Source organism: Notolabrus celidotus, chromosome 9 (genome assembly GCF_009762535.1).
Source record: "Notolabrus celidotus isolate fNotCel1 chromosome 9, fNotCel1.pri, whole genome shotgun sequence".
Classification (NCBI taxonomy): domain Eukaryota; kingdom Metazoa; phylum Chordata; class Actinopteri; order Labriformes; family Labridae; genus Notolabrus; species Notolabrus celidotus.
In genome coordinates this window covers 24,667,858-24,691,952 of record NC_048280.1, presented here as the reverse complement: position 1 = coordinate 24,691,952, position 24,095 = coordinate 24,667,858, and the positions used below count along the sequence as shown (strand labels likewise).

Sequence of the window (24,095 nt, the reverse complement as noted above, 5' to 3'; positions counted from 1 at the left end):
GGAGATGGACGGCAGGCTTCAGCCAATGGGCCATGACCAGAGCTGGGAAACAAGGATTTCTGTGTGCGTGTTTGTGTGTGTATATTAATGGGAGCACACATCTGTGTTACCGTATTCCAGTGTCATGTGTCATGTTCTGTTTATGGGTATGTTTGTCTTGCTACATTTCAGTGTGAAATATTAAAGACATTTCTGTGAAGAAGTTAAGATTTCTGTGTAAAATTGGAGCTAGTTTTCCACATTAGAGCCTCCTTTGAAGTGTCCTTGAGATTTATTGCTCTCAATTTGATTGCACACAAACATCATTTTAACAAATCAGCAGATTTTTTTCTGTGTGTGTGTGTGTGTGTGTGTGTGTGTGTGTGTGTGTGTGTGTGTGTGTGTGTGTGTGTGTGTGTGTGTGTGTGTGTGTGTGCGTGCGCGTGCCTGTCTGTACGTGCATACGTGTGCGCAGAGCAAGCATGTGTTGAGTGTCTGACGCCTGTGGCTATGATTTGTGCTTGCACAGGTTGCAGTGTAATGTTGTGTGCACTGACTTACCATGCCCTGCAACATGCCGCTGACCCAGAGCATGCAGCTCTGTGTTCATAAACATGTATATCCCTCTGCATGTGTATGCAAACATGTGCGTGTGTGTGTGTTAGCGTGTGTGCGCCCTGTGCATTTGCTGCATTCAGGGTGACGCAGCTCTGTGTCTCCCCCAGTGGAGCATTTGGAAGACTGTCAGAGAGATGAATGACTGCCGTTATATCGACTACTGCTCTCTGCCTCTGTGCTGCCTCCGCCCTCTCTCCCTCCTCAGCGCCCCATGCTCCATTTCTCCTTTCCTCCGCCCTTCCACATCACCTCCACTCCCTTTCTTTACTTTTCTATTACTTTTCCAGTTCACCTCTTCCACACGCCTCTTTTTCCCAGCTCCTCGTCTAATTTTTCTCCTCCCTAGACCTGTTTGTCTTATCTTTTTCCCATGTTACAGGATCCTTGACCATGTACCAGTGTTATGTGAGAATGTCCTCCAGAAAGAGCAGACACATCCCTCTTTTAGAGGATTCCTCGCTATCAGAGGCTTGGTTTTTTAAATTGGCTGCACACTGGACTCCTACATTTACTGATTAAAGTGTCAATACTAAAACATCAAAAAAGCTGCTGCTGATGCTACTCTAACAGGACTTTAATCTAAACACTGCAGTCTGTTGTGTAGATTGAAGGGCTCACAGTCGGGAAGTTAAGTAATTTTTCTCAAATATTACACCTTGTCTGTCTCTTTCTCCCTTGATGCTCCAATCAAGGGCAATACAGAGGGAAAGATTAGATCACAAATAAACAGTGACATGGTCACAGGAGGCTCCTTCGCTCTCTGATACGCTACTGTGGTGAACAATATGATTATAGATGACAACCAACAGACACGGAGATAGTGCTCATCAGACAGAGGAGGGAATCCAACAGCCTCCTTTGGGGTTTCCACTGCACCGCAGGACAGCGAGTACGCAATAGAGATTTTAATCATTAAGAAAATCAAACGTCCGATCATTAATCTTGGCGGAGGGGTTTGATGTCGCACAGCGAGAGGAACGGAGACCGAATGTGCCAACTCATCTTCCCCAGATAATAGCCGACGATAAGGGATGGAGCCCGATTAAAGGCGTCAGCCAGCGGAACGTTAGTTCGCAGGGCTTTGATTGAAATGAATTGCATGTCAGTGTAGCCAACTGAGACACTCCCACCTCCATTCCTTCCCACTGTTCTGAATCGTCCCATTATAGTTTGCACTTTCTGGAGAGCCCGCAAGTGGCCCAAAGAGACTGGCTAATGTGCTGGCCCCAACCTGCGTGATTAATTCATTATCTGATCTCATCAGCCTAATCCTCATTACAGAGTTGGTTAGCCTCTTTCACGTGAATTCTGATCCCTGCCGTCAGGGAAATCTAGTTTCTTTTCAATGGTGACCAAAAATGTATCAGAGTCCAGACTTGGGGCAGACCTCCCGGCTTAACCTGGCACTCCCCCCTCCTCCTCCCCTCCGGCCTCAGTCCAGCCCAGCCTTCATCCAGGCTGGCCAGAGAACCATTTAAAGCTCTGGAACTGCATCCCCTTTCTTCGGCCCGATCGATAGTGGAGCTGTCAGCAAGACGAATGGAGGCTTTAGGAAGTCCATTTTAATGAAGGAGAAAGAGCAAGGGAAAGAGAGGTAGCTGGGAAAAGGAGGGAGGGGGAAGGATAGAGGGAGAGTAACCAGAGGTAGCTATGAAGGGAAGGAAGGAAAAGGGAGAGACAAGGGAAGAAAGGGGCAGAGAAAGAATGCGTGTATGTGTTTATTGAACTTGTGTGTAGAAATGTGTGTGTACTGTGTCTCCTGTGACAGGGGTTGGGGAGGCTGGATGGGGTTGATTTAGCTACAGTAAGACCTATTTCTAGCTCAGCAGTGTGAAATGGCTCCTTAGCTACAGTAACTTGTAAAGCACAGCCCAACACAGAAACCTACATTAGTGGACTGAGGGGATTTCATCTGGCCTGCACACCAACACCACATCAAGTCCTCTGGCTCGTGAATCATGTCAGCAGCACTGTGGAAAAAATATATTGTTGTGACAAGGGAGGACTACAAATCCAAGGCAACTCCCGCCACAGCTACCCTCAACCAACACACTGGGCCACATCAAAAGATTTGTGTACATTTGCATTAAGAGATGTCTTCTGGAGCCGACATTTAACTTGAGATTTTGTAGATGTTGTTGGTTTGTTTTCAGCCTGTTTGATAGGCATTCTGAGCTGATAGCTTTGCCTCGCGTCAATATGCAGAAAAGGCTGCATGCTAACTGGTAATTAGGAGCTGAGGTCAGAGGTTAGAAACAGCCACTGATGAAGACCAACTATCTCCTCTGGGCGATGGCCCAACTGGACCCTGTTTTCACTCATTAGAGCAATTACTGGCCCTGATTAGTCACTGTGACTGTGGAAACGATTATTGCATACAGCCAAACACCAGCTCAAGTCAACAAGAGTTTACACATCAAGATTGCTCGGGACTGAGGATGAGCATTTGAAGCTTTATCCATATTGTCTTAACACTCGTCTAAGTGGGTCAGAGTGCGACATAAAATTGTGGGATGTTCTTTCTCTGCTGAGCTAAATTTCTAAATGATTAAAACAGTTTATTACAATTAAGAGAGTGCAAAAATACAAGACGCAAAGCTGATAATAACTCAGGGTGAACCAAAGCCATAACAACAAACAAAACAAACTATGTCCTTTTAAAAATGTACTCACCCTACAAAACAAATGAAATCCGTACTCCCCAACTTACATCACACCAAGTCCCAAGATTAACAACAAGAATTCTTGGAGGCTGATGTCAGTCGGTTGTCAAACAGTCATGGAAAAACTGTTTCATTTTGAATGGCTGGATGTTAACAATGAGCCAATACTGCAGATCTACACTTCCTTCCCATCTCCAGCCACTCAGGACACTTCACCTACAACGATCCAAACATAAGACAGAACACTCACTCGCAGACAAACACAAAATAGGTCATTAGCCAAAAAGCAGAAGCGCATGCACTCGTACACAAACAGAAAATCTACACCAATGTTAAAGAAAAACAGAAAGAGCATTTAGGGCTGTAACAGTATCAGAGTATTTATGGTACATTATTAAAGCGTACAACAGAGGGAGCTTGTTTGCATGTGACTTGTAATGGACACTACCTGCCAAGCTTCTCAGCTGCAGCTCTGAGATGGATGGTCATGCCCTCAGCTGGTCATCAGAGTCCAGTTAACCCAGTTAAAGGCTCTTTCCATGAGTCTGTTATATGGCTATCTTGACATTACTTTGCAGCCCCTAGTTTCAAAGTGTTTACCTCAAAAAAAGAAGCTTTTGTCCACAAACTCAACTGCAGCAACATCCTCAGTCACCATTTTTTTGACAAATTGTGGCACCACAAGAGCACACACTAACACTGTTAGCAAATAAAGTTGCTGTTATCTATTTTTGCTTGATAGATTCTGAAACATCAGACTAATTAAATGGTATACTACATAGCTTATACAGCAAGTTAATCTTCATGGAATCATCATTTTGCTATTTTATCTTATTCATAGGTAGATAGAATCCCAGTTTTGCACTTTACCGTCTCCTTTGTGTTGTCTGTCCTTGTGTCTTTGAGAAGTAAAGTAAGGTGGCAATGTGTTACCAGAACTACTGGCAATAGCCTCAGCTTCTTCTTACTATACCTTAGAGGAATGTACGGGTTTATTTACAGTCAGTAATCAGTGAATGATTGAATACTTAGGACATCTTGAAAGGATTTTGAAAAAAGATGTGCAGTTACGTGGCTTATATCCTGACTCCTGCTACCAGGACACAATATATTTACATTGAATACTCACAGAAAGTTGCTAAAGTAAGTCCATTCACATGGTGCAGTATATTTTGCTCTTCCTCCCCTCTGTCCTGTCGCTGAAACAGGATGTATTGTACAAAAATGACCTTCCTCCATCTGTGCTTTCTCTTCCTCAGATCTTTAGAGAGTGAAGTCAAAGACAGGAACCAGTTAAGTCCTCACCACTGGCCCATCTGTAGAATAGAGATGAGCGTGTCCTCACAGATAAGGTGAAATTCAGATGGTGCGGTGTAGTTTCCAACCACTCCGTGTTTGGGGGAATGGTTTCTGTATTACGAGGGAGCGAGGGGTCTCTTAGGGAGAGAAAGGTCAGCGCAGCTACAAGCGTTTGATGTTTGCATTATATATAGCTGCGGCACACACTGTGATGTAGGAGACAGCATTTTTGCAGGGTGAGGAAATGGTCTTCTGCAAGACTCTCTGACATCACGCCAAAGTCAGGGATTATAGCTCCTCATTTTGGCTGCACTCGAGCCCCCTAACAACTCCTATACACTGAGACTTACTCTCTTTCTCTTTCACTATCTGTCTTCTCCACTCTCATCTCCAGCTTTTGTCCCGAGTTACAGCAGTGTCAGCATTCTTGTCCCTGTGGCGCTGTATCCAGACCTTCCCCTCTCTGTTGGACGGCAGCCCTGCGTCTGAATGAGGAGGTGGAATGTGTCTTTGTGGAAAGCGCTCAGAGAAAGCAATAAAATGGAGAGAAAATACGAGGCCCCAAGTGAGTGAAATGAAAGTACTCCATCTTAGGAGGGGACAGAGGCCTACGGGTTCGGCTTATACTTGACCTTGCAGCACACACAGTACGGTCTCTAAATAACAGTCCAGACAGGGTTGAGCTGGCTACACATCAACCCTAAAAAAAAGAGAAAGCTCTTGAATGTGCCGTCTTTGAGAAAGGGACTGAGTTGAATCAAAGTTGTAAAATATTCAGCATAGGGCCCAGAGGTACGGACTGCTCTGCTATTTTATTGTAGCCAGACTCAGCAGGTTTAATTGCAGACATTGGCTTTTGCTTGTGGCAAGGTGTGGCCATATCAGGTTTGAGGGAAATGGTTCTCTTGGGGCACCATACTTACACACGTATGCAAATACACTAATGCACTTTCACAAGATTAATAACGTTAGATGGCGATGACCAAATACAGAGGATTTTGTTTCTAATAAATATACATTCTGTGTAAAGTTCTGCATTGTTTATGTTCCAAGCAGACTCAAAGCCATGTTGACTTCCCTGGAGACCTGACATTTAAGGGCTGCACACTTAATTGTAGTTTCATCCTTATTGGGATAAGAGCCATCGCAATAAACACACCACAAAAGTCTGAATTCATCATAATAGACTGCTGTTGTAGAACTGTTGAATGTGAACAAGCAACACTTTCTCACCTAACATGTGGAAATTGTATCTGCTGGATAGAGGCCTTGGAATGTTGGCCATGTTTTTTCACCTTTTTGATTCAGTCACATGGAACTCCAGCTAGCTAGCTAGTTAATTGGTGCTGGTGTAAATGGACTGTACCTGTTTTTCTCGCCCCACTCCACCACTCAAAGCACTTTTACACTACATGTCACATTCACCCATTCACACCACATTCATACACTGATAGCAGAGGATACTTTGTGATGTAAAGGTGAGAATGACCTATGTTCCCATGATATATTTTCATGAAGTCACAGTACAATATCATTGCAGTTGTAACCACTTTGTGACATGCTGAGGACTGCAGTACCAAACAGATCATAAATTATGATTTATTGATTTATTACCTTTTTGATCTACATATAGTGTCCACTGAGGAAGCTTGATCAAAGTATGTTTTATCTAACGGGAGAGTTCCAACTTAGCTGAATGCAAACAAGTATAGACGACTGCACTGTTACAGGAATGATGAACCCCAGACTTTAGTGAAGTCTGAAGAACTTGAGAAACCTGCTCCAATGTAGCTATAAAATTCTAATTTTAAGTTAACAAAAACAAAACAACCTTTATATTTAGGTGGCTATTCACTTATTTAAACTTTTTTTTATTTTTTTATTTGGAATCACATGAATTCAAAATTGTACAAATTACATTTGTTACTTATCATCTATAGTGATCCATGTTTTTTAATGTTACAAGACAGAACTCAATAAAAACAAACATAAATACAAACAAACAAAAAAGAAAAGGACAATGACAGAACGTGGGGTGTCTGTTTTAAAAGAAAATAATAAATACAAATACTTTGATACACAGAAGTAAGTATGAATACCTTAAAATAAAGAAGGTCTTTTTGTAGAAATATAAAACATCCACTTACTCCATGCTTCCTCAAATTTGTCTTTCTGAAGCTTCAAAGAAAAGGTAATCCGTTCTATTTTAAAAATGTCAGAAATTATATCATACCAGTCATCGATAGATGGTGGGGCAGGTTTAAGCAATTTTCTGGTTATTGCTTTCCTTGCAGCTATGCTCAATATTCCAAATAAATAAATACATTTTCTATTATTGGATGAGTGGAGGTGTCCAACAAAGAGGTGGTCCCAACTAAAAGTCGCATTTGTATCGAACACCTCCCTTGGTTCTTTATGTACTGTACATCAAACCAAAAAGGGTGTATTTTGGGACAGGACCAAAACAGGTGATAATGATTTGCTTGCTGACTGCTTAAACATATTTCTTATTTTAATTTTTTCACTTAATGTTAAGCGTCTTTGAGTACCTAGAAAAGCGCTATATAAGTCTAATCAATTATTATTATACTCATGAATATTGTATTCCTTTTCTAGCACGTTTGTTCAGCTAAATGCTGCTAAATACACACTGTACCTTTTAAAGTTAATTTTCTCACTTTATTTGTAGTTTATTCATCACACAGAATACAGTTATTGCAATACTGAATGATACTATCACATTTTGCATATTTTCTCATATCCTGCAAAATTATTCTTCTGTCAAAGAATAATGACTTTTTATTATGATTATTGACAGACAGTATTTCTTTTAAAAACCCTGAACAAAACATTCATGAATCAATGCCCAGGGGGAGAAAACACTTACAAAAACACAACCACATGCATGCAGTACAGATCTTTAGGAAAGAGGGAAACAATTCAATGAAAAAAGTTAATCTTTATCACATGACATGGTAGCACATGGAAGAACATAATGTTAATTTTACCTGAGGATATATGAGAGTAAAAACAAACATGCTTAATACATACAGATGGATGCAGGAACCAAGAGTGCAAAGAGGCATGTTAGCTCTCAGTATACAGATATCATTAGTACACATACAGAGATGGATTTTCTTTTAATGCCTGCAGACTTCTCAGGGTGCTAAAACCCAAATAATTATGACAGACCTTTTCCAAACTCAGTCAAACTGATGACCTTTACTGTAGAAGTGATATTATTATTTGTTTGTTCATGCAAAATGGGCATAATTTGTCCCTCCAGTGTTTGGTATCAGACATGTTTCTACAAACTGCACACATCTGCTTGTGTGGATTGCATTTTGTTATGGTGCTGATGAATTAAGTGTTTGCTGTTATGTGTGTATTGGTGTGTTTAATGAGTCGGGCATCTGTGAATATGTGCATGGGCACGTTTTTGACTTCATCACCATTCAGAGGGGCTTAGCGTGATTAGAGCAGTGTGATCCTCTGAAGAGTTAATGATGAGAGAAGCAGTAGCTCCACGGAGGCCAATCACACACCATCCTCTGACGGCATGTGGGGGCTTATCTCACTCTATGTATTGTGCGTGTCTGCCCATGTGTGTGCAGCTACATGCGCACATGTGTGGGAACATATATGATGAGATTTCAACTATCATTTCTCACATGATCGTGTTTGTTATCACCTACCATGGACACCACTAGACTATGCATGATTATTTCGTCTGGATGGATGACATTTGGGATTTTATGGACATACTAGGCAGAATTAATAATCATATAGCTTCATTATGCCGGTGTGAGACAGATCCCGCACAGGAGGGGCCTTCGATACCTCCGGGTCTGGTTCAGGGCTATACGATGCATTGAAGAAGGCCGAAGGCTGTTTCTTCCTCCCCAAACTCCAGGGGACTGACTGACAGGCTTAATGACACAGCCGGGGTTACGGCATGTCTCCGACTCATTTTCGAATGTGATTGAAGTTCGCAGTGGGTAGCTTTTCATCAGTGTTGAGCAGACAAAAGGGACCTTTTCCGTGTTGTCTTTGTACGAGTGTGCAGTTTGTGTTTGCACATGTACGCCTGCAGTTCTAAAGGGATGCACAAGAGAAGAAAGGCTTTATGGTTATTATCCGGGCTGTGTTGGAATCTCACGTTCCTGGAGATGATGAGTTTTGTATTGGCTTGTCTCTAGTGTGCAATACCCCTGTTTATTGCACGGCATATATACACAATTATGTTCTTGAGGAGGCTGCAAAACAGGATTCTTTGTCTAGGTCAGTGTGTCATTAAACCAAGTTGACTTTGCTTAGTGCAAAGATTTACAAAAGCCTTATCATTTGCAAAAAAACAAGATACAAAAAGGGCAATGTCAGAACCTTGTTGGACAGGCTTGTGCTTCATGCAATATATCAGTAGAGTGTATGTAAATAGCTCTAATTTTGTAGTTAGTGAAGAAAAAAAAGTATAAAACAGGGATACAATGATGTATCAATTGAACATATTGGCTGATCTCAGCTCTGCTAACAAACATCAGCACATCCGCAAATATCTTGCCATACACTGATGTCTGTAGCTTATGTTTATATGTATCTTTGTACATTTGTTGCATCAATTTCAATGCTGGCAAACTAATTAAACTGGCTGTTGATTCACAGAAGAGGTTTTGAATCCAGCAGATGTCATCTGTTGAAGAATCCCTGATTTTTTTTCAAGTTCATGGTCAGATGTGACAGAAAATTTAATCTCATAGTTAATTTCCAAAACAGATACAAACACTAAAAATAAAGTAATGCAAAATAAAAACAGTATCAGCCCTAGTTTTTATAATATGTGCACCACTATTTGAAAAATGTAAGTCTAGATGGATCTATTCTCTGTTTACTGCCTTAAGCCTGTCTGTACGTTGTTGTGGACTTTTATTTTGAAAGGACATAAGTAAAAAGGTTAGTTTCCACTGAAATATTGTTTGGTCTTAAGTTTTGTTTGTTTCTTAAACTAAAAAGCTGTCTGAAAGGTTTAACTCTCTAATAGTGTTTCACCTTTTTTGCAATGATGGATCTGACATTGTGTCAAATATCAACATTGGCTGATATTGGCTGTGTTGACAGACATCAGCAAGTAATGTGTGGATCACAGATGTCTGCTGATGTTTAACTGTATCTTCCAGTATCTTTATTGCAATGAAATGCCACCAAGCAAGTTCAGTTGACGGTTAATTAAGTTAATTTGCTAAACTATTTTAAACATTGGTATCAGTATCAAATCAGATTTTCACAATAGTTGCATCCCTCATTTTTCCCTGTTTGTTTTGTGACCAGTTGTTGTGTTGATTTTAGATTTTCAATACATCTCAAATCACCAGTTTAAATCTCAGACCATATTTCACCATGAATTACTACATCCAGTCATATTTAGTCTCCTGCACACATGGCAGCGTGTCTATTGGCTGTACTACTCAGTAGACTCTACATGGCTCTACTCACGGTCCACCTCAGTTTAGGCCTGAACCGTTTGGTGCTGCAGATGTGGGATGAGTCATGTAATAGTTGTTGATGTTGGCTCAGCTGTACTTCAAAATCCCCCTCCTCCTTTTCACCCTTCTTCTTTTCTCATTTCCGCCCCCTTTCCTTACTCCTTTTTTCTCTTAGCTTCTCTAAACCTGCGTGCCTGCCTTTGTTAAGCAGCAGTTGGGCTTATGTTATGGCTGCAGAGCCTGCATCCTGTCACTAAATGGCAGAGCAGAAGTGGCCTGTGATTGCTCCGTCACTCCAGTGTGAAGAGGCCAATCTAACACAGACAGAAAGCCACTTTGTTTGAAGCCACAGTGCTGTTTTTCCTATCATTCTTCCTCTTGACTGGTAGAAGTAGATTTCGATTGGTCCTCATGTGTCTGCTTTGAGTCAGCTGACACTCCTTAGCTCTTTCGTGGCATACAAACTTTCCCCCCTACCTTCAGCACCTTCTTCTAGCTACATACTTGTCTTCAGTGGGGATTTCAGCAGAGCCAAATATTTCCTCCTACGCGGGCAAATCCCCCTTCTTACATTGCGTGACCTGAACACAAGAGGCATTCCAGAAAAATCAGGCCTTCAAATTCCAATACAGTCCCTGCAGAGTGTTTGGTAAACATATTCCTCTCTGTGCTCTCTGCCTCTTCCTAGCTTTACCTCCTGACTCCCTGTAAACCACTTTACCCTGCATGTATCTTTACCCATCAGGGTGTGTGACTGTATTTTCCCTCAGAAGTATTTTTTTAATGTAGCAGAAATAGACATGTTTGTGTGTTTTTTTTTTTGCAGGCACAGGGTGAGTTGAAATAGCAGGGAACGTTGAGATACCAACTTAATTTGTGGCTGAAGGGCTGTAACAAAAGCCAATCACCCGTCCACTGTAGCTTCTATTCTGCCAGAGGTGAGAGATACAATCAGGGCCCCTGCTAGCAACTATTTACCCTCGCTGTCAATCAGAGTCCTGTGGCGTGTGCTCACAGCTGGAGGCATCGCTGGCAGGTGGCCCAGAATATCCTGGAAAACAAGCCTTAAAAGCAGCGATTATTTCCTGATCGTCCCTTCCTGTCTCATCCGCGACAAACCCCACGCTACAAACTTAGCTCACCTATGATCTCTCATCTGCCATCGTCCTTATCTCTTTGTCTGACTGGTACCCGATTGTCCATATTAGCTGCCGTATCTGCTGCACTTTCCTGGGAAATATTGGACTGAAGGAAACTAATTAGAAAAGTCTCATTGTGATCCTTCTGCCTCTACAAACACACACACTCACTCACATTCGGAATAGACACACAACCCCAGGAGGCAGACGTGTCCTGCATGGGACATGGAAAAGAATGTTCTTGGATTTGGTTTCCATCATGCTGCACTAAGGGAGCTTACCATCCTCATGCTCTTAAATCTCTGTCACGGTGGGAGGTACTGTGTGCACACATGTGCCTTTGAGCATGTGTGCATGTGTGCATACATGCATAATGTGTTTATGGATGTAATAATACAGCCCAGTAGTGAGATCCTCTTTTCAGCCTTTATCAGTCGGACCAGTTCTGTCCGCCTGTGGGCTAAAGCGAGGCACCCACTGGTGCTGAAAGCATGGGGTCAGTCTGGTGTAGCATGTTGGAGCTACAGTCCACAGAGCAGTGAGGTGTGGAGGCGCTTTGGAGCGACAGGTCGGTCTTTTGATGCCACCGAGTGCTGATCCTGACGCCGTGTTCTGCAGACCGCCCAGGCCACAGTAGCCACCCTCACCAGGATTTAATTACATTTGAGGAATAAAAGCCCAGAGGGAGGAAGGGATTTAAATGGTCTGTGTGTTGGCTGGAGGTTCTTTGGCTCCCTCAGTGGCACGTCATTGCAGATTTATTCGCACAGCAGAATCAGAGAGTGTTGACAAGGAGTAAAAAAGCGTGATTGAGCTCAGTATTGAACTTACAGGTGAGAGATGGAGAACTGTTTGATGGGGATTATGTTTTTATAATTGATATTGACGTTTCTCATTTGGACAGATTGAGCAGACGAACTGGTATAAGAGGTATGGAAAAAAAAAAAAATCAGAACATAAAGTGAAGTTAATTTTCTGCTTTCACGTTCATCTCTCAAGTATGTAACACATGAATAAGTCTATATACTCAACTTAAAAGCAAAATGCTTTTTACCCTTTTAGGGCTTAAAAAGAAGCTGAAAGCTCTTCACCTGATGAGTTTTATTATGAAACAAGCTAACAGTTGCCTATCGACACCTGCAACTGTTTCTGGCTACCTCACAAATGTAGCTCTAACATCCTGTTCTCCTCCAACCTCAATCACAAAAATATGTGGCTCTTTATCCCTTTGTTATTCAAGTATCTTCCACCCCTGTTGTCACCAATTTATTTCTCCAGCACAGGTAGCCCACAGTTGATCTTTAAGAGCTTTTTGTTGGCAAAAGCTCCCTGCAGATACTCAAAATGGGATTGATGATCAGAAGTTTTGTACCAGAAAACAAAAACTGTGAGTGAAAAAGCTTTTTACAGCTGGGTAATAAGTGTGAGATTGGCACTGAAAGCAACAGCTTTCACACATTTATCTGTTGATGATATCAAATATTGACTAGCTTAGCTTTGAGCATCTTGATGGAAGTGGGGTGTTTTTGCAAATTTAGATTTCCTCCTCTCAGATCAGTACAAAGGCTGTCATTGGTGTCTGCAAACAGTCAAACTTTCCATTTCTTCAGTTCACTCACAGGACAGCAACTGTTTCTAACTCACTTTTAGAGAAGAAGTCAACAGTTTGTTGTGCAAAACAGGGACCTAGAAAGCAACATCACCTCTGTCTCACTACTGCTGACTTCATATTTACATGTCAGAGGTTTAAATAGGTCAGACAAGGTTTGCAGATCTGTTTACAAAACCAGAACCACACAACAACCGACTGCCTGTCAGTGCTGTAGACAGGTCCTCAAACCTAAAGTCAGAGTCAGGTCTCAAGTCTCCAGTATTCAAGACCATGTCAAGTCTGAGTGACCAAAGATGACTGGGAGTTGAGTTAGAGTTGGTTCCTCATGCATTTTCTCTGGATTCATAGGGAGTATCACCGTCTCACTCAAAACTTTTTCTCTATATTAACCTGGACTGACTGTGCAGGTCCTTTTTGAATTATGTAGAAAATCATTTATTTAACTAACTTTATATTCTGTCAGACTCTTCCTGTCTCTAGATTTCACTTATGTAGTGTTAGGCATAAATGCACATTGCACTCCCTTAAAAGATTAAAAATCTCACTCCCACTCACTGATTCTGTTGCGGTGGGATCACTGCAGGTATCTAATAAACTCAACACTACCTGAAACCACTTTAGAGACTAATGTTAGCTAGCAGTTTGCTAACAGTAATGTTATCATCAATTGAAGTAACGTTAGCATCTCACTTACTACATTGGCTTCCTCCTGGACAGAGGTGTGTTAAAATTTGAGCAAAACTCATTCGTGGCACTTCTTTAGGCATCCTGTCGGAAATCAATCTTTATTTGTATAGCGCCAAATCACAACTAACGTTATCTCAAGATGTTTTTACAAACAAGAGATTTTTTTTTAAATTTATATTTTGGGGCTTTTTTTCTTCATATAATAGGACAGCTGAAGAGAAACAGAAAATTTGGGGAGAGAGCGGGGGAAGACATGCAGGAAATGGTCGCGGCCGGGAATCTGTATGTAGGGCGCTTAGATCGCTAGGCCACCAGTGCCCAATAAACAAGAGAACAATGTTTGAACAATGTTAAATCATTAACATAGACCCAACACCAAGACAGGATAAGACTCAGTCTTATCTCATCTTAACCCACCATGAGCATTGCACCTCGCAGTATTCAGCTAGTTACAGCGGCAAGGATTAACGTCCTTTTAACAGGCAGAAACCTCGAGCAGAACCAGACTCATGTTAGACAGCCATCTGCCTCGACCGAGTTGGGGTTCAAGAGGGACATGCATGCAAGTTAACACATGTGCCGGACCTTGCTTCAAAATAAATACATTATTGGACCTGAGATACACTTGTTTAATATACAATTTGTTTCTCTTTTCAATGTTGAACATTGATTTACTTTAGTTTCTCAGTCATTTAATAAGCTCAGTTTGACAGATCACAAAAGAGAACCCCTTCAAACGATACATCTTAAAGCAGTCATGCATCCTTCCACTTCATAAAAACCTGATTTGTTCCAAACCCATCAGGCAAAGGTTACATGCTGTTGCAAATGTGTTATAGGAGAGCTGCTCCAAAGCTACCCCCCTGATCAGACAATGCAGTGCTGAGAGTGAGAAGTTTGGCTGTCACTCCTCATTTCCGTCATTGTGTTGGCCCGCTCCAGGCAACAGCTCTGGTCAGCTCATATTGATCCAGGTCCTCAGACCTTAACCTATGTACCCTTATCTCTCCTCTCCTCTCCTCTCCTCTCCTCTCCTCTCCTCTCCTCTCCTCTCCTCTCCTCTCCTCTCCTCTCCTCTCCTCTCCTCTCCTCTCCTCTCCTCTCCTCTCCTCTCCTGGAGAGGTTGGACTCTGTAGTTTTATTTTATGTCAGGCCTGATTAGTCCAGCTGTGTAGGCTGACAGGGACAGCGCCTCCCATCTCTGGGCCTCCACAACACCCTTGAATAACCCTGCAGTGGAGTGTCCTTGGATTGACTGGCCGGCTTCCTGCTGAATGCTCTCAGATGCGAGGTTGAGCCCTGGAAGCTCTGCTATATTTGGCACTGTGTCCTCAGACCCAGCAGGGAACCATAACAACCGCAAATTAGCTTATAATGGATAGACTTTGAAAATGATGTTGTTTATCCAATGCTAATTTCTTTTTAATCTAACTTTAGTGTCTCCAACCTGTGAAATCTCTATTTTGTATCCTGTATAGCTAAGAAGAATACTGCTGCTTACAGGTTGCAGGAATTTCAGTGAGCTCATTTCAAACCAGAATCACTTTCACCACTCCTAACCTACATTATTGTTTAAAGAAGGAGTTACCTGCTCTTCTCAGCATTATGCATCTCTCTCTACTTTGTCCCTAGCTTGAGGCCTTGCAAAGTGGCAAACCTTGATGTTTACCTCCTGGAATGACTTTCAAACACCACTGTGATTTCCCCTTCTGTCACCACAAGGTCTCTCAAGAATTGATTCCCCGCACCAGCAGGCATCACACAGCTACGCCCGTGGAGATTTGACTTTAGCACAGAAATAAACAGCAGCCCCGTGCAGCCCTTCAAGGCTTTGCTCTGATTTAGAGTACATTAAGATTCATTCACAGTGCCCCCGCTTCCCTCAGCGTGCCACCTCTTCTATTTCCTCCTCAACCAGACTAGATTCATGTGTTTATATCAGAAGGCAGGAGGGTTGTTTTTGCGTTTGAACAATGCTGACATCCTGTCACAGGGGACAGTAGCAGGGGGGGCTGAGGCAGGGGGATGGAAAGGTGGAGCCAAGCCCTCCCTCGTTTCTTCCTCATTTAACATTTGGCCGTTTCTGTAAACCTTGTTTTGTCTAGCGAATTGTCAAAGAGAGGGTGCTGAAATATCAAACCCACCCCCCCATACCACTTGAAGAGAGCAGTCACATTTTCCAGCAACACCAGTGGAGACTGTCAGCTCCAATGTCATTCAGTGCTTCTTGTGTTTCTTCCTCTCGGCTGCCCGTTTGCCACCAACTTGCACAATATCGCCTCAAACAAACACACAAGCACATTCTGAGGGAAGATACCCGAGTGAAAATGCAAAAATAAAAGCAAATGCAAAAATGTGGCCGCACACACACACAGACACACACCCTCAGAAACGACACTGCTCTGGGATACATTCTGTATTTTTGTGTCCCTGTGTAAGGATGTGTGAGTTGATGTGTGCCTGGTCTCTGGAGTAACCACAAATGCGCCACCATTTGCCTGAAACCACAGCACAGACAAAAAAAAGCACTTTTTCATTAGCATTGCCTCTACTGCAGCTTGTCTGTGTCTCCATGTAGAGCTACTCAGGCATTAGTGCTGTTGTGTGTTTGTGTCTGAGCCTACAGTGTGTGTGGATGTGCAGCAGACTGTCTCGCAGACAGCGTAGTAGCAGTCACGAGTGCCCTTACCCGCAGCTTGACCTTTAGTGACAATCAATCCTTTGTGAACGCGCCCTGTGGAGGCTAAAGGAATTATCAAGCAGCGGGCCCTCTGGCGTCATTTATCTACATGCGGGAGGTCACACAGGTCACAGAAAAACAAGTGGCTCCTCTGGTATCTCGTCACTGTTAATAGATCGGATTAACTCTGATGATTGATTAGAGAATCTGGTTAACAGCAAGGTAACTTATGATATCTGTTTGTTTTCTACTCAAGCAAATAAAGAGTCTTTTCATAAGTAGGATTTTCAAAATAACTTGAAGATTATCCTTGTTTTGGATTGATTTGTAATCTGAAAACAACAGATGAGTGTTATTCCAGACATTGACATGGCAAAGAGGTGGGAAACAGAATTTTGTAAGTCTGCACAATCTCAGCTTTATAGTAATTGCAATGCACAAGCAATGCTTTCTCACTCAACATGTACACAATTTACCTCTCAGGAGAAAGCGTGGGTATAGTGGCCGTGCTTTCACAATATTTCTATGCAGTAAGATGGAGCTCAAGCCAGCTATCAGCTGCCTTCAAATTTATTGGTGCCAATAGGGTTGGAAAAATGTATTTTAGATTTATTTTGGATCTCGAAGGGACGTGTTGCAAACACAGTCATTGTTTAAAACATGAGGAACAACAAGAGGGGATGCATGTACACAAAGAAGACTTCAATAAGCAAAATTAATTTGAAAAATGTGGTCAGAGTTCTTTGTGTCAGGAAGCTGACTCTCTTTTAGCCTGGCTCGATCACCATGCTAACTTACCTAGCAATGCTAACCTGTTCCAGGCCAGGGAACGTTCAGAGTTGTACCTTTTAAATAAATGCTGAAGCACTGTCCTTTTATTATTACTCAACAATGTTCTCTGTCGATAATTTAGATCCTCTGCTAAAATGATATGTGTATAGAAACATTTCAAACTAAAATGTCACATCAATAAAGTGACAGAACAAAGGAGCTACAGTAACACAACCTGTTTGCATCTCTCAGATCCTCTGCATTTAATGATGAATATAATCTGACCTCCACTCCAGTCTCCCTCCTCTCTTTTATTCCTGTTTGCCTCATTTAAAATGAATCATCGAAATTATAAAAAATCCATCACCCTTGAGCTAAGTCCTAATATGCATGACAATCCAGTCAAGGTTAGTCTGTAGGCACTCATGACGTATTGTATCAATTTAGTAAGTTAACATGACTTCTGTTTGGCCAAATATTACATTTTTGTCTGTGTATTTTTCCTGTTCTGAGAGTGTCAGACCTGCTGGCAGTCCCTGCCTGTGCTGTTGAAGTCATGTGGATCAATGTTGAAGTTCAAGCCTCTTACTATGAGTAGTTGTCAAGTTAGAGATAAACAGGAGGCAACAGCAGTTTATCAGATGTTGAAGTCAGTATATATGTTTTCAAATAACATATCAATGTATTGAAGGCTTTGCTTTGTGTTCTTGCACATTTTGATGTCCACAGCTCAGTGTGTCTTTGGTCAATTTTGAGGATCTTTGTCCAGTCCAAATGTCTTTCATTTAAGCAGATATATTAGTCCGTCTGACTCCTAGTTTTGTTCACTCTCCTACTAAAGTCAGCCATGCTGCAGGATGCGAGGGCACTCAAACCGACATATGTAGTATGTCCTGTTGGGAAAGTGACGTCAGTGCCTATCCTCTATAAACATAGAGACTGAGAGTTATATCTAATATGCGTGAGATAATATTTCATCACCATGACACTATACATACTAATATTGAAGAATGTAATTGCATTTTGTATGTTTTTCTTTATCATGGAGGCTCAGTAATATGGCTCCAGAGGGAGCAAAGTTTAATTCAACTTGGCCTGTGACCAGCTTCACAACCACAGTGGCCTGAAACCCTCTATCTGTGTGTGTGTGTGTGTGTGTGTGTGTGTGTGTGTGTGTGTGTGTGTGTGTGTGTGTGTGTGTGTGTGTGTGTGTGTGTGTGTGTGTGTGTGTGTTCCCATGTATGCTGGTGATTGTGTGTGTGTAGAAGAGAGCAATCAGGCACAGCTGTACCTGCCCTCGCTTGGCAGAGCACTGCATTTGTCTGCTTAGAAAAGCAGAAGGTTTTGATATGGCAGAGAGGCAGTCATTTGGCTGATCTAATGGAGGCTCCCATAGGATCCATATCTGTGTGCAAACACCGAGCCAGAGAAGAGAGTGCAGTATACACCCATAAAACCAGCTGAATATTTTATCATATCCCTCCCCGCCCCCAGCCTGTACACTGACATCAGCAGCAAGCCTCCTTTATCATGCTCCCTGCATTTCTTCCTCTCATTTACACATATACACATAACTGATTTCTTGCATATACTCAAACAGAACACATGATGCACCTTTAGGAGGCATCCTGCTTCTTTGCGAGCCTTTCTGACTGGTCTCTGAAGTTGAGATGTTTCCTTTTTTGTCAAATACGTCCCTGCAGGTGAATTCAGATCTAAAGACATACTCGCCCTGGGGATGTCTCCAGTATTCTCTTCTCTCATCCTTCAAACACAATCTTTCCAGTATCCTTTTATCTGTCCCCCTTCCTCCCACTTCGCTCCCCTCCCCTTGAACGCCCCGCTCCCTCCAGTGTGCGGTTCTGTTTCCTGCCAGCCCGCTCCTGTTGCTGCCTGAGCCCAGCTCGTTAAAGGAAACAGTGGAGCATGGTCCTCCTCACCTTCCCTCTGCACTGCCTTTTAATTAGACAGCTGTTTGGGCACGTGTGTGTGCGTGAGAGTGTATGTGTGTGTGTGTGTGTGCAGTGTATTAAATTGATGATGTATGTGTTTGCAGTGTTTGTATGGAGCTGCTGGAGTGTTTTCCGTCACATGAGTCATCTTTTTGAAGTGATTGCTATCACAGCAGCATGTTTGTTTCTCTGATGTTTGACCCGGGCGTTTAATAGCAGTCTGCGCTCATACATACTCTATGCAGCTCTTGGACACACAGTCATATCCCTTTGATCATATTTACTTAATTTAGCTCGTTTTTAGAGCTGACACTATGATTAATGAATAAGTCAGTCTACATGAAGGACTTTGTATAACCAGTTAAACATTTGTTTAATTGTGTGAAACAGTTATCAGGCAAAAAAACCTGACAAATGTGTGATTGCTTCATTTCTCTTGTTACACTGTTCTTAGTTGTAGTTTTTATTGTTCTTGGCTGTTCTTCAGGAAAATACAAATAAGTTTTATAAACATTGTGTCCAGTTTTTGGAAGATACAATGGAAACTTTTCATGTTTTTTCCAATTTTCCAGCTAAATTGCTTTTCAATCGGCTTTAGACATTTTATTATGTAAGTTGTGTCTTCAAATTAGCTTCTTGTTATTTTGTTCCAGACATATTTAAGATTGTTTACATTTGCAAAGTTTGTGGCTTAGGATCCTATCCAAGATATACCAACAGCTGGTGTAATCTTCTGTCTTCTACCTTGGAAACATGTCGGTCACCAAGTGCTGTAAATTCAGTGATTTTGTCATGATTGCTGTTTCTGGTCAACTTTCTGCAGTTCTCAAATCTGCACTGTGGCACTTGCTGTTAAATTGGTGCTAAATCTAGCTGCAGCTACTGCCACTTCATATACCTTTAGCACAGTTTTATTGTGACTAGGGATGTACATTTTAAGTATTTCCCGTGATCGATTTTTGGAAATGTTAACGATCAATTATCGATTCATCAATTCAAAAAACATTATTATTCTTATGTGAAAAACAAGGCCAAATACGTTTTTTCCCCCTAAATTATATTTTCTACAGAAACAAAATGCATATAACTGACGGGATCGAATTTGGTTACATGTTTAACACTGATTATCAACGATCAGGCTCATAAAAATATTCTCCATGGACATATCTTATAAAGTAAAGGCTCATAATACTAACAGAAAAGTTCTTCAGACTAACAGTGTCCAGTTTTCTGCCTACTCGTTCTTATTGAGAAAAATACACGTGTATTCGATCAGGTGTCAGCCGGGAGCGCAACCGGGTCATAATAAGTCCAGCTGCAGAAAAGCCCAGACAGCTCTGATGTTGCTGCTCAGCAAACATAGTGTACTAGCAATTCCCACCAGTCTGCTGGCTTTGTATCCATAGGTTAAAATGTCCTGTTTAAAGTTGTCAACCTCCGTGTGCGTGTCGTTGTTGGCAGCAGTTGCGTATTGATCCTCTTTAAAAAGCGGAGACCTGTCACTCAGCCGCAGCCACCAGCTGAGCGTCTGCGCTGTGCGCAACACCATTAATCAGCTGATTCACATCGAAACATGCTTTAAACTTAAAACACTTTCCTGATAGCTGAGTGTAATATGAGACCACATGATGTTTGTTCCACATGACGGAAAATTGAAAACAAAGATGCGTGTTTCGAGTAATTTCTTAACAATCAATTAATCGATAATTGATTAATTGTGTACATCCCTAATTGCGACGTTGACTTTTCAGGTGACTTAAAAAGATTCATGTGTTAAATCTTGAGGATTTTTCCACATGTTGTATTGCAATCAAGTTAACTTCCTCTAAAACAGTGAAAAACATACACACTGGTGACGCCATTTTTACTCTCATCAGCTTGTTGCAGCTACGCTTGTTCCTCCTCTCTGCATTAAATAGCCAATCACCTACCGCCATTAAATGTAGTGGGAACATGTAGTCTTGTTACTAGGAATGGGAAGCAACTTCTAACAAATACAATTATAAATAGAATGAAGTTATAATGTCGGAATAATACATTTTTAAAAATCCCCTTAACAGCAGAAAATTATTCCGTTATTTTATAATTCTGTATAATGTTTAATGTTTGGGTGAATACAATGAGTACAAATGCCTGCTTTCCAGCCACCTGTCTTTCTCTGTGGTTAATGACACAATATCTGAATTGGAACAGTGAGCGACGTGATTGTTCCCGCCTCTGCGGTAATGAAATCAAACCTGTTTTCCATCCCCTCTTGTCAAGACAGAGTGACTCCTCTCCTCTCTCGTATAATCCCATTAATTGCACTTTACTGGAGTAGCTGCTGCCCTGCTCTGCTGCAGGACAAGCCTTTTGGACAGAGGGCAAACTGTGGGCTCTTTAACACCTTACACCTCCCACAGTCTCCCTCAACCTCTCTGTCTCTCATGATCCTTCCTTTGCTTCTCTCTGTCCTCTAATTTTCAGATCAGAAAGGTACAAATAGTTCAGGTTCTCCGGGATTATCTCATCAGTTACTTGTTATTGTTTCATTGTAATGAATCTGTCATCTTGTTTTACCAAGATGTGCCTAATCAGGTAGATTTGATCAATAATTGTGTGTATGATAAGTCATTTTAAAGAGCAGCTGGACAGTCTCTTATCATGAAACAGGCTGAGCTGAGAGAAGGGAATGGGTATTTGTTCACCTGTTTATGATTTTATTTGCCTATTTCTGTTAACTCAAAAGCAGATTCCACCCCTGTGTCCATGAGCGTAGCACTGATCGTCTCGTCTGTGAAGGAGTGTAGGCCCTAATCCAACCATTCACATCACCATGACAACCAGGCTTGTCCCATAAGCCTCGCCAGCACTGTGATGATAGCCTTGGTTGTTTTGAGGAATATCAGAGCTTGTGGGTCCAAAGTGAAATATGGTTCTTGATTTTCAAAGGCATCCTCACACAGCTGCAGGGAGAGACATAACCACACAGCTCCACACTACTCCACACAGCAGAGCAGCGGTTGGCGGGACTCTGAGAAATAAAACACACCAGGGGCTCAGAGTCACAGATCTTGCTCTGCTGCATGACATAAGGGGCTAATTATGCTAAGTACAATGCATTACCTCCAGCATGTGCTATGAAAGCAGCCAGTCCTGTAATGTGCAGCAGAATATAAACATACTTAGCAAAGGAGGCTGACAGAGGAGGAGAATCAGAGAGGAATCTTAAGCCAGTGTCCTTGTCAGAGGAAAGAAATGGAATAATGTTATTGGAGCCGAGCATTTCTGATTAACATGTCATCAAGGACCTCCCCCGTCGCCTCCCCTCTCCTCTTCTGGCTCTCTCCCCGGCAGAACTAGTTTACCTTTCATTAGGAGACCCTCGGTGCAAAATGTGTTTGCTGATAAGAGCCAGCGGTTTATCAACAGTTTATAAAGCACGGCGTAAGGATTAATCAAATCAGCACACATCCGGAGAAGGGCTGGGCTCTGTAAACACAATCAGATCTGACTCTGCAGACGGATGAGAAGAGTGTGGGAGAAAGAGAGAGAGAGGAAGTAAGAACAGGGAGGGAGGAAAGATAAGTACAGAAATTAGAATGAAGTCAATTCTGCAGAAATTATGAATTTCGGGCAATTATTTCTCTCCCAGAAGGAATGTTATTTTGCGATACTGGAGGGGAGTTGAAATGAGCAGCGGTGGGAGAGAGCTGCAGTCAGAAATGAGCAAGATATGGTGCCAGTGTCTGTCCCTGAGCCAAACACAGTGCCTCCTCTGTGCCTGGCAAGGCTGCCTCCTCATTATCTGCCTATCTTGGCTCCCATCTGAGGAGAAAATGCAGCGTTGCAGTCTCACTTTAGAGGGACACTGATCACAAGAGCAACTCATCTCAACTGGAGAAAGATTTCGCTCACCCTTCCTCACTCTCTCTCTCTCCCTGAGTCTCTAACAGCTGCAGGTTGGAGGCAGACAGAGATGAGGAATCCTCTCTGTTTTCAGCTCTGAAAAGTGGAAGTTTGAGTCAGAGAGATGGAGCGAAGCTTCAAAAGGCACATGTAATTGAGCAGCCCTAGATAGGCTATCTGGGAACATGAAACAGCAACAGTTGTGACGGAGGGTAATTGCCTCCCCGGGCCTGTATAATGCCTTGTCGAGTCTTTAAACTTGAGCAAACTGCTGGAAGTCCTTATGTCAGCAGGTAATTGGTTCCAGGCATCAGCAGCGATTTGAAATAAAGGAGGATAGGTAGGTGGTGTGTGTGTGTGTGTGTGTGTGTGTGTGTGTGTGTGTGTGTGTGTGTGTGTGTGTGTGTGTGTGTGTGTGTGTGTGTGTGTGTGTGTGTGTGTGTGTGTGTGTTTAGAAAAAAGAAAGTATGAAAGATTCACAGCAAAGTGACTTTATGAGCGTCTTCAGGAGTGTTCTGTTGTATTGATTTTTTTCCGCAACGATGTGTTTTTGCTGTTCATTTATGCAGAGGGCTCAATATTTTTTACAACATGGTGCTGGAACAAAGAGAGAAAATCTTCTGCTCTCTGTGGATTCTTATCTTCAAATTGTATCTTGTGTATTTGTGGGTGATATCTGTAAATGTGGATTAAAGATGCTCCTCCTCTGAAGTCACATGCAAGCATGAGTTGCAGGTTTTGTAACATATACAGTAGCTATTTAAACGCCTCTGTAGCGCTAAATACCCAAAAGATGACCAAGGTCAGGATGTGGCCTTCACTCACGGGGTGTCTGTCCTACCCTCTGGCCTGCATCCAATCCACTTCCTGGCTGCAGGATGCAGACTGGGACCTCAGGAAGGAGATGCTTTATTAGCTGGCCCTGAATGATTAATTGAACATCTGTTCACACAAAAACAGCTGACCCCAATTCCCAGCTGTTTACCCTCAGTATAAACAGCTAATAAGCCTGCAGTGAATGTGTCACATAAGAGGTCAAGGCGGCGTTTCATGAAACCTCTCTATCTTCCCGCTAAAGCACTCCTTGTGCAGTTGAAGGAGGTGTCCAGTGTAGCTTTGTTTTCACAGGTGGAAAGCGCTTGAGAAAAATGGGAGATGGAGTGGATGAGGATACACACAGTATTGTTCTCCCTGTTCGGAGCTCGAGAGGTCTTGTCAGCAGTCAGTCAGTCAGCCAGTTAACCCCCCACAGCGCTGGTGTGAAGCTAAAACCTCCCTCCTCTCCCTCCTGATTAGCCGAGTCTTTGTTCTGCTGGTGGTGGCACGC

At 42.3% G+C, this 24,095-nt stretch overlaps 1 protein-coding gene across 2 annotated transcripts in view; it reads left to right on the top strand.

Moving 5' to 3' along the window:
• LOC117819442 (tetratricopeptide repeat protein 28-like) overlaps positions 1-24,095 on the top strand; it is a 209,169-nt gene that overhangs the window by 145,451 nt on the left and 39,623 nt on the right. The gene's annotated exons all lie outside the window — the stretch shown is intronic.